General features: G+C 35.7%; 1 protein-coding gene and 1 pseudogene across 2 annotated transcripts in view; both read right to left on the reverse strand.

Moving 5' to 3' along the window:
* Nucleotides 1-15080, reverse strand: part of LOC110212830 (rab proteins geranylgeranyltransferase component A 1-like) — a 142261-nt gene that overhangs the window by 79146 nt on the left and 48035 nt on the right. The gene's annotated exons all lie outside the window — the stretch shown is intronic.
* LOC110212790 (small ribosomal subunit protein eS4-like) lies at nucleotides 2794-4094 on the reverse strand (annotated as a pseudogene).

Raw genomic sequence — 15080 nt, forward strand, 5'->3', positions numbered from 1 at the left:
GAGATACTATTTATAAAATGTTTAGCACATTACAGGACATACATTAGGTACTTAATAAATGCTTATTCCCTTTCCTTCCTCTTCATGTTCTGGGATAAGCCCTAGTTCTACCCGGGTGCCTAGAAATGAACTGAAATAGATCTAGTAACAACGGAGGGGCTGAATTATCAACTTAATATCTTGTCCTTTTGCTGACTCACTGATAACTATATTATGAGTGTGGAGAGAGCACTGGTTGGGTATGACTTTTTATAATTAAATACAGTTGTATGAAATTAGGAATTTAAGAAGGAAAGTGGAAAATGGCTACAAAAGTGATTCTGTATGGATTTGAATCATGGAATATGATGATCTATGAATAATAAAAACTATAAATATCTCAAAGGGAGATAAAAAGATACATAGTTGGGTTCAGCAGACCACAACATGTTACCAAGGACAAGCTTATATTCAAGAAACAGGGTGAAAGATGTTCTGCAGTAACATGCATGCAGTAACATATCTGCAGATATGCATGACCAGAAATGGAGATAGGCCAGCAAGAATGAGAGGCAACAGATGGGCAACCCTAATGATATATGGGCAAATTAGCACAAGGTAGAAAAAGAAGTAGCTGAAGGCCTCTGGTGTATAGGATAGATTTTCTCCAGAGGATCAATAGTATAACCATAGGCAAGAACTGTACAGGATAAGAAGGAGCCGAATGATTCTGCTCTGTATAGACAGAGGTAGTATCCACATTGATGAAAGCACCCATCCATTATCAAAGTACAAAGTGGGAGGAAAGAAGATGGTATTCAATATGGAGATAATTTTGCTTCCATATCCATTTTGTCTCTTAGTTTTAGCATCCCTCTTGAATTTACTGTCAAACAGTCTGGCTCTTGATATCTGAAGCACAGCCACAAGGTTTGTATTTCCAGCTCATTGACAGTTAAACCTTGGATAGTAACTGAATTTAGACTGTTGGCACTTGTTTGCTTTCCATGAAAAACGAGCCTTAAATGATGCCAGCAGCTTTCCTAATGGAAAGGAAATTACCTTTGCTTATTAATAATTCTGTTATATATGCAAACTTTGTATAAATAGCACAAACAGTACTCCATATCTTCAAGAGGGAAAAAATACATTATCCAGAAACCCCAAAGGCTACAAAAAGAGCAAACTTTGTATAAATAGCACAAACAGTACTCCATATCTTCAAGAGGGAAAAAATATATTATCCAGAAACCCCAAAGGCTACAAAAAGAGCTCAACTGTAATTGATGGTGGTTATACACTATTTTTGCCTTTTGTTTTTTTGTGCCTGGATGTTAGGCCTGGCAGCTTGATAAAGAGTTCTAATACTGCTTCCAATATTGATGTGCCATAATGGGACCATTTGCAAATTAAGTGATGGGAGAAAAAACAGCAGCTCATTTTATGTAATATTTGACAATATCATTTACATCTCCTGACTTTATTAATGTAAATGACATCCAATTTAGTCTTCATTTCAGTCATCTGGTTCTTTCAGCTTTCTGAGAAAATGGTAGACATTAAAAAGCACTTGGCAGGTAAGCCTTTTAAATGCACTGCAGGTGGTATTGGAATAGAGGGGAGAGAAGGAGAGGAAGAAGTAGAAGGAAGAAAGGAAAAAAGGTAACAGTTGTGATTATAAGGTAATGAGGCCCTGTTATCTTAACAAACCTTCCGGAACTTACACATATGAATGAGGCTCATCCTCTTCAAAGGAATGACCTTGGGAGGCTACATAATTTTCCCAGAGCATTTTTGAAGCTTCTCTTAGGAAGTAATTTTAATGACTGGGGAAGGTGCAATACCTTCATCTAAATGGTCTTGAAGATGGCCAAAATTTTGTTTTTGGAAACTGTTAACAGCCATCTGTTTGGTCACCTACTTTCAGCATATTAGGCCATGGACAAAGATTTTTTTTTTTGGTTTAAAAGTATGAGGAGTGACTGTCAAATTACAAAACTGTTCTGAGGTTTTTGTTTCTGGTATACCTTGTAATCAGGCAGGTTATGGAGGGAATTCTGTAGGTTCTCCATACCCCAGGATTCACCATTCCAAGTTTCTGTACTCACTGGATTTGAAAATGGGGAACTTAACTCTGCCCAAGGGTGTCTATCTTTCTTCAGTTTTCCTTGTACCTATGAGTAAAGATTTTTCCCAGGAAACATCTTTTTAAAAAAGAGGATAAGGAGGAGGAGGAAGAGAAGAAGGAAAAGCAGCTTAGGTTTGGCTCATTTCTAGGTCTCCTCAAATGTAGGTAACAGGGTCTCTAATTCCCGTGCAAACACTCAGTGAACAATCTGCATATCACATATGGGGCAGCTATTATTTCCTCACAGAAACTATGAAATACAAAGGACCATGGGTATGCAACAATAAACACAATAAACTGAAAACACTCAGATAATAGATTTTACTCCCCAGTATCCCCCAAAAGTTAAAGGTACCTTACAGTGAATAATAATTTCTCATTCACTTCCAACCTCAAATATCTAAGCAACTCATGGCGTTATTATGTAGGGCTGACAAGCTTCACATTTCCTAGCCCCTCACAACATGATAATTCCCCAGCTTCAGGACCTTCTTGCTGGCAATTCTCTTTTCCTCTGAGAAGTGTATTTTTTTCTTGAAATTTTATTGACATTTTTTGTTTTTACATCAGCCATTTTGGGACATCCTTTCCCCATCCTCCAATCAGTGAGTCTTCCCATGTAACAAAGAAAAGCAGTTAAGCAAAACCAATACAGCTACATCTTCTAACATTTTATACAACGTTCATACTCATAGTACCCTAATTCAAGGAAAGAAGAGAAAGGCATTTATGGCTTGTTCAATTTCACTTCATAAGACTGAGTTATTTAAGCTACCTATTTCTTGTTTTGTGTATTTTACATTTTTTAAGAGCAATCACATTTTTAAAAAATTATATTGTAACATCTCAATTTGATTGAAACCCTACAAATTCTTATCTGCAATCATTTAGCCACTGCTCTGCTTAGCAGCCAATCTCTTGTACCTTTCTTCAGCAATTGTAAGGTGGATACCCTTTCCTCCAGGAAGAGAGATCCAAAGCTTATTACCTTTGCCAATAACAAAAATGTTTGAGAGCCTAGTGGCAAAACTATTGCCATTGGCATCTTTCACATGGACAACATCAGAAGAGCCAAGATGTTTCTCTTTGTTTGTGATCACACCAATTCAACCCAAATTAGCTCCACTGATTTGCCATACATAGGTTACCAGTATCAAACTTGATGAAATTAGTGATCTTGCCAGTTTCTAAATCAATCTGAACAGTACCATTCACTTTGATGAGAGGATCTGGGTAAGGGATAGTACAGGCACCATAGGTCACCAGATGGGGAATACGTGTTATACCCATGAAGATTTTTTTTCACTTTGCATAATTTATATTTAGCCTCCTCAGCTGTGATACGATGAACACCAAAGTGTCCTTTTGTGTCATAAACCAGATAGAAATGTTCACCCTTCTTTTCTATGCTAATGACATCCATAAAGCGAGCAGGGTATGTAATATCAGTGTGGACCTTGACATCAATCTTGATGAATTTCTGCATGCAGATCTTCTTTACTTATTTCAAATCAGGGCATATTCAAGTCTGTTTCTCAGGAAGATGATGAGCAGGAGACACTCTCAGCTTGTGGGGACCTGTGGATAGTCTTGGAACAAAAACTCCAGTTAACTTATCCAGCATCTAGTGCTTTGGAGCTGCTATGTGCTTCTGATGCTTTTTGGGGACCATGAGCCACAGCTGGACTGTACCTGAGATAAAGTGGGAAATTTACTCGGCTATAGGGTCAGAGGCTCTGTCTACTCATGAGCTGCGTGTGTTTGGCCATGTCATTTCACCCTTCTGGGCCTCAGCATCTTTACCAGCATCACAACTAGCTGATCCCAGGGCTGGGCTGCAAGCAAGAAGTGTCTTTTAAAGAAAGATCTCCCTGCAGGTAACTGGCATCTGACTCTCAAATCCAGAAACCCTCAAACTTAAGACTTTATCCACAAAGCTGGTACTTAAAAGGAAATCGCCTTTTTCTTGCTAGAAGACTAGATGCCATGATCATATTGCCTAGGGGATTAAAAATTCTCCACTCTACAGAGGAGATTAGGGTCCAGAAACAGTTCTTTGAACTCCTTTCTCAAGCAGTGTGCAATCACATATTGTCTCACTGGCAAGTGCTTCTGCTGTGGTTCATTATATCTACCTCTGGTAGGAGGTGGGGTGGGAAGAGAGAAACCTTCTTCTCTCTCCCACCCATTGCTTTCCTGTGGTCTGAAAGTTCAAGGGAAACAAAGTGATGAAAATGGTTCCAAAGATAAAAAACAGTGGTGCTACACAACTCTCTCTTAAAAACTACAGGGAGGCTAGTCCTTCAGACAGGTGTCCATACCTTAACCATCATTTTCAAGGCAATTCTGGTCACTAAGGATCAATTAGTAGAGTTCATTGTGTCCTCTTAGAAGGGGGCTGGGAGTCCCCTGGGATATCAATCTCCAAGGGAGGGTCCTCTCTCCAACAAAGGTCTAGGCTCTGCAGTCTCAGGTTGATTAAGTTAATGCATAAAATTGATCAGAGGACCTCCGGATTATCTCCATACAAAAAAGAAATTTATAAATGTTTTGAACAAAAGCACTATCGTTGAAATAAATGTGCATCTCATATAATCTGATGGGGACAGTGCTCATTTGAATGTATGAGTTACCAAATGTGAGTAAAAAAAGAAAAGATTCATTTTTTATACAAAGTATAACTTTTTATTTTAAAACTGAACTAAGACTTTCAGGACACTTTTTATCCCTGTTATTAAAGCTTAAAACTATACCATGGGACACGGTATTTTAACTTCTTTCCTTATACACATCCAAAAAAATGAATGACCAGTACTTCGATTGCTATGATTTAAAAGGGCATTTTGCTAACTGTGAAAAATATCTCCCTGGACCTTTTGGATGACTGAAAAAGGGATGGAAGCAGAATTAAATTCAATGATATGATAACAGTAATTATCCTTCCAAAGATATGCAATTCCAAAATGTGAATACTGTATCCATGAGTGCAGTTTCTAACTCTTCTTCAATTTACTGAATGAACATTTCACATTTCTGGAACTACCCAAATTAATCTACTAATTTCATCCTTTTGGTGACAAGCATCTTGAAATGTAAGTAGACTGGTCTTCAGGCAAAAAATTTACAACATGTCACCAGGCGTACACTCGGAGCCTTTCCAGCTTGTTAGGACCTACTATATCTTGTACTCAGTTGACATGATGGATGAACTTGTTAATTGTTATTCTGTCACCAGTAACATTAGCAGAAGTTTTGTCTTTTACTCAGCATTTAGAACATAAGATACCAAAGGGCACTACACCACTGGAAATTGTAGCCATTCTTCATAAATCAGTATCTGTAAAAGGAGTGCTATAGAACATGATGCAGAGACATTTAATTTCTTTACCCAATTGCTGAGAAGAGGGTTTTCTTAGTTAATCTCAGGCTCCTTGAAACAAACAAGTAGAAATAGTCTATTTAACAGAATGGCCATTAATTAGCTACTCATTTTCAGCTTTTGAAATGTTTTGGGGATGTGGTATTTTCACACAGATTCAATAAGGTTTGTGAAATATCAAATTCCAGTATAAGGAAACATGGAGCTCAAGACAATAAAGTAAGCCAGCTTTATTGAAGGAAAATATTCACAAAATGCAGGGCAGTCAAAGGCGATGGTCAAAACTGGTCAGGTGCTGGTCCCATGTGGCATTGGGCGTGACCTGGGGTCCCACAGGGAATGAGGCAATCTCTATCTGTAACCAGCAAACTCTGGCACGTTTTTCTAGGTTCCTTATCTGGATCTCGTAGGACTAGGTCCTGGGAGGAAGGGACAGAGAAGCCTGGACTTGGAGTCTAGTGATGATTTGTGCTATTAGGGGAGAGAAATTGGTAGCTAGTTGATATTTAAATTCTCAGCCAATAATAAAAGTGGCTTTAGGACCTTACTACTGGTTTTGTTCTTGACAGAATGACTCAGGATTTTTTTTCTTAAGTTTCCTGGGGGCTTCTTCTTTTAGCGGGTTGGGGAGACTACTGTATTCCTTACAGTGGGTCATAAAATAATGATATAATTTACAACATGCATGAGATTAACACCCCATGAGCAGAAGAATTTTTTAAATATCATAACTGTTTTGAGAGAGTGATGTTTCATGGAAACTACTTCTTGAGGAATAAACATATGGAAAGTTCAAACTTTCCAAATTCAGTTATTTTAGTTTACCATGTGTACAAAGAAAAAAGGGCTGCTTTTAAAGCAAAAGAATAAAAATAGTTATTAATCCATACTAATCTAACTACAAATAAAAAAGTTAATGTCTCTCCTTCAACCTTCCCTAAAATAATTACCTTTGGGTTGACCTCAAACATGACAAGTTTCAGCTCCAGAGCAAAGTTTTGTAATGTTATTAGCAGTTGGAAAAAAATAGCTTAGCAAAGCCTTCATATAATTTTCACTTATGAATCATATTTAAACATGAACGCAGCAGTTTCCTAATACTAGCTAAGATTCTGCTACAGGAAATCATCCATCAATTTGTTAGCCTGAATCATTAAAGTGCCTGTCTATATTGCTAAAATTCACTATGTGTATACTGGAAAGAACATCATATTGACAGTGAAACAGAAAACCTGGATTCAAATCTGTTCTAATTCTTAATGAGTAACCTTAGAATGTTAGCCATCCTCTATAGTAAAGTTAAGTATTCATCAGAGAGTTAACTCTCTAAAGTAGTGGTTTTCAAAGGAGTGGCATGACACTCTAGTGTTCTGGAAATCTGCCAGTAGTATTGCATTTAAAATAAGTTATGACATTTTTTTTAATATCAACTTATTTAGCATACATAATATATTAAGTATAGAAGTCTCCAAATAAATGAAACTATTTCTATTAGATACATTTGTATTATCTATTAGATAATATTTGTAAAGTGCTTTTCAAACCTTACAATGCCACATAAATACTAGTTATTATTACACATACATATTAACTTTAAAACAAAATAGACCTTGAATTCTCAAAGAATTTTACCAAATCAGCTCCTTTTATTAAAAAGAAACTATATTTGAACAAGTATAGTGATTCTCCTATCATGTTGCCAAATTAAACATCCTATATACCATGATTCCTCATGTAAAGAATACTTCACTGCTAGCCAAAAATGTTTGACAACCACTACTCTACAAACTTTTATGATCATATGGAAAATTGCCATACATCTGCATCATCTTTTGCTCTTTCAAAAGCAGCCAAGTGCTGCCTAGAGTTCCAAAGCTTCCTATGCATCAGGAATGTGGCCTAAAAGAAGAAAATTCAACATTGTGTGGGGAGCAGACACAGAAACAGTTAAGTAGTTTGAGTGTCATTAAGAAGAAAGGAAGCTTCAACCTTTGGCAGTGCCTTCACCAGCCTAGTACTACTTATGGGTGTAGAGCTAAAGAGAACCTTTGAGATCACCTAGTATAATTCCATCAATTCAAAAATGTTCATTATCCTGCTTGTCATTTTCTCAGATTGACTCAAGAGATACTCCAAAGCAATAACTCTGGACATGAATGGTACCCATACAGAAACTGAAGTTGGGAGGAAAAGAAGATTTAAGGAATAAGAGGATGAGATCAGTTTGGGGCATTTTGAATTTGAAACATTGGGCCACATCAAAGTGGAGATCCAACAGGAAATTGGAGATGTAGGCATGGAGCTCAGGTAAGAAATTAGGGCTGGATATAAAAATACAGTAGTTCCAATCTAACTAAAAATAAAAAGGTTAATGCCTCTCCTTCAAACTTCCCTAAAATAATTACCTTTGGGTTGACCTCAAACATGACAAGCTTCAGCCCCACAGCAAAATTTTGTAATGTTATTAGCAGTTGGAAAAAAAATAGACAGATAAGTGAACTCCAACAGACAGATGAGATCAATGGAAAGAATACGGAGAAATAAGATAAAACATTTGAAGAGAGCTTAGTGGATTCAACAAGGAAAGAAATGACCAAGAAGAATCAGTCAGGTATGTAGGAAAAGAATCAGGAGAGAATACTGAACAGGAAGAAATCATACTGATGAAGCATACTGATGAAGAGGGACAGAGAAAGATTGAGGAAGATGAGCATTAAGAAAAAAAACACTATATTTAGAAATGATGAGGTCAGGGATGATGGAACCCAGATTACAAGGGGTGAGGATCAATTGGATGGTAGAGCAGAACTGTCAACATAATTCTGAATACTTGTATAAAGAATGTATCAAAATCTTTTTCTTCTTTTTGAAGATTTTTCAAAGTCATCATTCTGAACAGTACTGATGTTTCTTTGAGCTGTAGAAGGTAAAGAGGATTGAATGGTATGATTCTTGGGAATACCATTGAGGTTTTTTTAATAAATCCATTACATGAGTTTATTACTTTTTATTTGTCATTTACTTCTTTTGACCAAAAGCAGAGCACAGAGAATAAAAATCTAGGTAATTAAGGTTTCCAGTGGGTTGGGTGTGTGTGTGTGTGTGTGTGTGTTGTAATAAGTACCTAATTATATGTAATGCTAGGCAAAAAATAAATGTTTAGAAAAAACCCTTGCTCTTTGTGAACTGATAATATAGCAGACATTATAGACATGGCAAATAGTTCTGATATATTCAGATAACAATATGGAAACAAAATAAATGTAGAAATATGTACTTTTTTTTTATAGTGCCAAATACTTTCTTTTTTTTTTTTTTGAGGGGGCAAGAAGGCCATATGGGTTAAGTAACTTGCCCAGGGTCACACAGCCAAGTAAGTATCAAGTGTCTGAGGCCACATTTGAACTCAAGTCCTCCTGACTCCAGGTCCAGTGCTCTATCCCCTGCACCAGCTAGCTGCCCTGAAATATGTACTTTTCAAAGTACTTTTAAAGAAAGATCATTGTACAGTAGAGATAGTCACATACTGAGTAACCGTTTTGAATATGCAGTTGCAGATTATGGATGCTATATAAATCTATTAAGTATGATCATCATCATAATTAACAACTAAAGGCAAGTAAAGCCATAAATATCAATATTGACTTTCCATGAATTCCTTGTGTTTGTGTTTAAGGTATAATTTTACTGAAAATTGGAACAAATTGTTAAACTGACAAGAGATCTTAGAAGTGATCAAGTCAAAACCCTACATTTTATAGGTAACAAAACTGAAGAGTATACATTATCTGTAAAATTTATCAAGGAATTGTTATTTGCAGGCCAGCCATTTTTGAGTCTGCTTTTCCTGGCAACTCACAACGAATCCTGAAAACAGTAAAAGGAAGCAATTTTAAAGGAAATGGTAATTAAGTGACAACAAACATGTGGCTAACTGCTAGGTAAGAGCCTTTTAGTTGGGAGCATTTCCTCCACACTCCTCTTGTATGGCGCCCCAAGGCAGGCTCCACCTTGCCTCAGCTGTTGATGTCAATACTAAGGCTAAAGGAAAGCACACTGTAGGATAGAGGCAATCCAGCAATCACTGTATAGGAAAATTACCATTTATTGATTTTGATGCTGGCAACAGGCTTTGAGTGGTATCAGAAGAAAAACAAACAAACAAAAAAAGTTGATGATTTAGTCTTCAGGAAGCAAATTTTCGTGGGGATACAAAAGAATATGGAAATTCAAATTTTGGTTGAATTTAAAACTATTTACTTGCTACATGGGCAGAATTAAAGTTCTGAATGGTTTTAGAATAACACATTTAAGTACCATTTTAAATTTAACTTGAACTCCATCCTAGGCATGGAAGAGATAGAATAAACATTTATATTATGTTCATTGTTTTTGAATAGGCAAGCATATAGCCTTCCATAGAAGACATAAATAACCTGTGTACACTCCAACATGTTTTATGATTAGAGGATCTGGACTTTCAGAGGGAAGGGGGGACTGTAACTTGGTCACATGAGCTTTTGCTTGTTTATTTTTGAGGAATCTACTTTCTTTCCCCGGTAAGAGACATGTAAGCTTTGTTTGCCTGGGAAGCTACACATTCTTGATTCAAACTGGGATGGAAGTTCAATACAGGATCTGAGACCAGGAATATGTGACTGATCAGTTAAGCTTTTATTAATAAAATGGGAATAACTGGAAAAATATGAAGTATGCAGCAGCATGGCTTTAGGAATCAAGAGCATAATTTCCAAACAGAAAATTATGAGATTTATGAGCAGAGAGGTATAAACAGTAGTTAATTAACTTATATTCCTTACATACCATTACCAAAATTGTATTTTTCCATCCAATTCTATACTATAACTATTACTAATAGTATCCATCAGACCACAACTCCTAACAGGCTATTTTTGAAGAGAGGGAAAATATTCAGCACAATTAAGTAAAGGGCAAGCTCAAAAGTAGCTTTCAGACAATGGAAATTGCTTATTATTAAAAGCATTTATCAGTTTTATTCATGAGCATTCTATAGAAACTCAGATTAGAATCACTAAGACATGCTGTTGTTTTCATTGATGAGTAGTACATCAAATGGATTTGCCAGATATGGCAGAAAAAACACTCATTGATAGTCAATTAAAACATATGAATGTAGCTTTGTAAAAAAAAAACCCATAACTTACTCTTCCACAAAAATGTAAAATATTCATTATTCCCTGGAAATATAGTTATAAGATATTAATAATCAAGTCACATGCCTCGACCTGTGAAAAATTTTCCCCTTCTCCCAGTACATCCCTTTCCCCTTCTCCCAGTACATCCCTTTCTCACTTCTTCATTTTTCTGGAGAACATCCCAACATAATTAACTCAAACCCATGCCCTCTCTCTATGAAAACTTTATCATTATTAAAACAGTTAGAAGAAGTCTTCATAAAGAGAGGGCATGGGATGAGTTAATTATGTTGGGATGTTCTCCAAAAAAATAAATACTTGAATTGTTTCTTTCTGGCTGCTCATAATATTTTCTCCTTGACCTGAGAACTCTGTAATTTGGCTACAATATTCCTAGGAGTTTTGGGGATCTCTTTCAGGAGGTAGATTCTTTCAATTTCCTTTTTTCCCTAGCTTTCAAGTAGTCCAATAATTCTTAAATTATTTGTCCTTAATCTGTTTTCTGGGCCAGTTGTCCTTCCAATGAGATAGTTCACATCTTCTATTTTTTCATTCTTTTGACTTCTGTTTTATTGTTTCTTAATTTCCAATAAAGTCATCAGCTTCCATTTGCCCAATTCTAATTTTTAAGGAACAATTTTCTTTAGTGAGATTTTGTACTTTGTTTTTATTGGCCAATTTTGCTTTTTAAGAAGTTCTCTTCAGTGAATTTTTGTGCCTCTTGTACCACTTGGCCTATTCTGTGGGGTTTTTTAAGGTGTTATTTTCTTCAGTATTTTTTGTGCCTCTTTTTACCAAGATATTAATTATCTTTTCATAATTTCCTACTTTTCCAATTGCCCTTCTACCACTTTTATCTCTCTAACTCTTCCAGAATATTTGTTGGGCTTTGGCCCAATTAGCATTCTTTTTGAGGCTTTGATTGTAGCTGTTTTCATGTTATTGTCTTCTTCTGAGTTTGTGTCTTGGTCTTCCCGCCACTATGGTAGTTTTTATGGTCAAGTTCTTTTTTTGTTGTTTGCTGATTCTTTTAGCCTATTTCTTTCCTTTGAACTTTATGTTAAAGTTGAACTTTGGTCACCTAGGGATAAGGAGGCACTCTACTAAGCTTTAGGCTTTTTTCATGCTGCTGTTTTTAGAGCTAGTTCTGCTGCAAGTTTTTGGTGCTTCCAAGGTTGTGTGACCCAGAGAGTTGTGGCCACTGCTCTCCTGATCAGGGCTCTGGTCTTTACCCAGGAAGGGGCCCTGCTCCTCTGTAGCCACAAGATCTAGTGCCCCTCTTGGCCCTGGAACTATGACTAGGGTCCCTGAACCTTTGTGACCAACTACAAGTGCTCTTCTCCACCCAGGAACTACATATGGGCAATAAAGTTGTCAATCACTTCCAGCTGCACCCAGTGTCAGCTAATGGTGCCCTATAATCTCTTTCTCACCAATTGTCCAAACCCCTTACAGTCTCTTGGCTGAGAGCTCCAAAATCTACTGCTGCTGCTATTACAGCTGTCTCTAGGACCTGCTGCTGGTGCTGCCACAGGATGCACTGCAGGGTCACAGACCTCTCCTGCAACTTTCTAAGTTGTCTTAGGCTGGAAAAATGTCTCACTCTGACCTTTCATATTGGCTCTGCCACTCCAAAATTTGATTTGAGGTGGGTTTTTTTTTAAGTTGTTTGGACAAGAATATTGGGAGAGTTCAACAGGTTGCTGCCTTTAATTTGCCATCTTTGTATTTTTAAAAATTGTAGATGAATGAAACATTAATTTTACTTTATTTAAAATTATTGGGTGCTATTTAATTTCATTTCAAAATAACTAATGATATGCTATCAGCTGGATTTCCCTTTTGAGTTCCAACTACTTTAAAGTTTCCCACAGGATAATTTACCTCTCAACATCAATTTAAAAGTTCACTGAGATTTTTTTATTTAAGAGTGAAATAGGTTTATTTAATCACATTTGCTCAAGAATGTAAAACATTTTGAACTCAAGAAAAGATTCATATTTCTACTTTAATTATACAGATCACTGCACTAAAAAAAAACTTTAATGATTAAACCACATATATGTTGCTTACTATGAAATTCAAATCAAATAAATAATATCATGCATTTCTTGTCATGTTTCATCAAAGTTTAAGACGAAAATTTAATTTCATCATCTTATCTTAAAATATCTCTAAATCAACACTTTACAACACTAAAAATATTAAGAAAATGAAGAACTGCCAAGAACATTGCCTGATTAGTCTCATGAGACATACAAATGCTATTAATCCTTTTCTTTAAAAAGATTAATTACCAGATGTTAATGTGAAGCACAGGTATTATCCACTGATTTCTAACAGGAGACTTACTTAACTAGTTCTTATGCAGGATGAGAGAGAGAAAAACAGACAGAGACAAGAAAGAAGTGAAAAGCAAAATTTTGTTTAAGGTAAGGGCTTGCTTTGTTCAACTTTTAGGAAAGGTCATGAGATCTCTTTCTTAGGCCTCCATTTTAGAATAAAAGAATGAAGGAGTGTTTTCACATATAATATGTTGAAAGTCTACAATAATGGAATGAGCTTGATGTAGTAAAAGGAACACTACAATGGAATGAGACCATCTCAGCCACTGAATAGCTCCGTGACATTGGGCAGTCATGAGAGGATTGATTCTATCAGCAATTTCAACCTTCTGGAGTATGAAGATGCCTTTTTATGAACAAAATATTTTGAGGGCCTCTGCATGATGTTAATTACACTACAGTTATTCATATCTGATAAGTAATAAAATAGACAATGATAAAAAAAATGCACCATCAAATCAGCATATGAATTTGTATGTTATTGATCACAAAAATAAAATAAATTCCAAATGGCCAGGGAAAAAAAGTTCTATTAGGCATGAATGAAGCATGAATAATACAAAAATACTGATACAAAACCCATAATTTCTTACTGCACATTTTATTGGAGTCAAATAAAAATTAAAATGACAACATTTGATGCACATATGGATTTGAGGACTCCTAGAAATATCTTCAGGGACCTTCAGTGGTTGGCAGCCCACAGGCCAGGGCAACTAGCTTAAGTGATTTCTAAGGTCTATTCAAGCTTTAAATCATTGTTATTGCTAGGAGTTCTTAAATGCATGTGCATACTGTCATTTTCAGTTTTATTTCTGTGGTTTGAGAAGGCAGCATCTTATATCAGAAAGAGCATTGGATTTGTAATCAGAGAACATGACTTTGAATCCCAGCTCTACTATTTATTTGCTATGTGATCTTGGATAAGTTATTTATCCTCTCTGAGCCTCAGTTTCCCCATTCGTAAAAAGGTGTCAATATATTCCACAATATTTAAAGCAGCACTTTTTGTAGCATTAAAAAACTGGAAACAAAGTAGATATTGATAGATTGAGGAATGACTAAATAAATTGCAAAATATGACTACAATGGAATATTACTGCTCTGTAAAAAATCATATATATATATATATATATATATATATAAAGAATTTAAAGATGCATGGAAAGACACATAAACTGATGCAAAGTGAACTATGAAAGAACAAGCAAAAGAATGATTTCAACAATATAAATGGAAAGATAAAAAATTGAAAGTTTGTCCCTGAAGAGACTATGAGAAAGTGCATCCCTCTCCTTTGTCAATATGAGAACTATAGGTGTGGAACATCACATATACTGTCATACTCTGTCGATGTCTTCTTTAGTTTTGTTGAACTGCTTTTTTTCTCTCCTTTTATTCTTTATTACAAAGGATGAGTTGTTGAGGAGGGGCTATATATAAATATGTATATATATATATACACATATATGCATATACATACAGATATACACATACAGATACATATATATATATATATACACATATATGTGGAAATAAAGGTGATATACTAACCAATAATAACAACATATATTTAAAATTTCAAACAAAATGATGGGTTTGGATTAAATTATCTCTTAGATTTTGTTAAAATCTTTTCTCCCCCTACAATTTTCCATATTATTTCCCAGCAGTCATGCTAAAGACCTGAGTTCATCCACAGACTGGCAACTATATTACAGGAAAATTTACAGGAAATTGGTTCTCAGGAAACTAATACAAGAGCTTTATTATTATGCAATGCAGTAAGTGGGCAAAAAAAAAAGCATAAATATACACATGGCACAGTGGATAGAGTGCTGAAGTCAGGAAGACTCCTCTTGCTGAATTCAAATCTGCCTCACTTACTAGCTATGTGACCCTGACCAAGTCATTTAATCTTGTTGGCCTCAGTTACCTCATCTATAAAATGAGCTGGGGAAGGACATGACAAACCACTCCAATGTCTTTGCCAAGAAAACTCCAAATAGGGTCACAGTCAGACATAACTGAAAAACTACTGAAGAAAATTGCAGCATAAACAGGCAGAGGTT

This window comes from Phascolarctos cinereus, unplaced genomic scaffold (assembly GCF_003287225.1).
Source record: "Phascolarctos cinereus isolate Bilbo 61053 unplaced genomic scaffold, phaCin_HiC Scaffold_726;HRSCAF=1367, whole genome shotgun sequence".
Lineage (NCBI taxonomy): Eukaryota > Metazoa > Chordata > Mammalia > Diprotodontia > Phascolarctidae > Phascolarctos > Phascolarctos cinereus.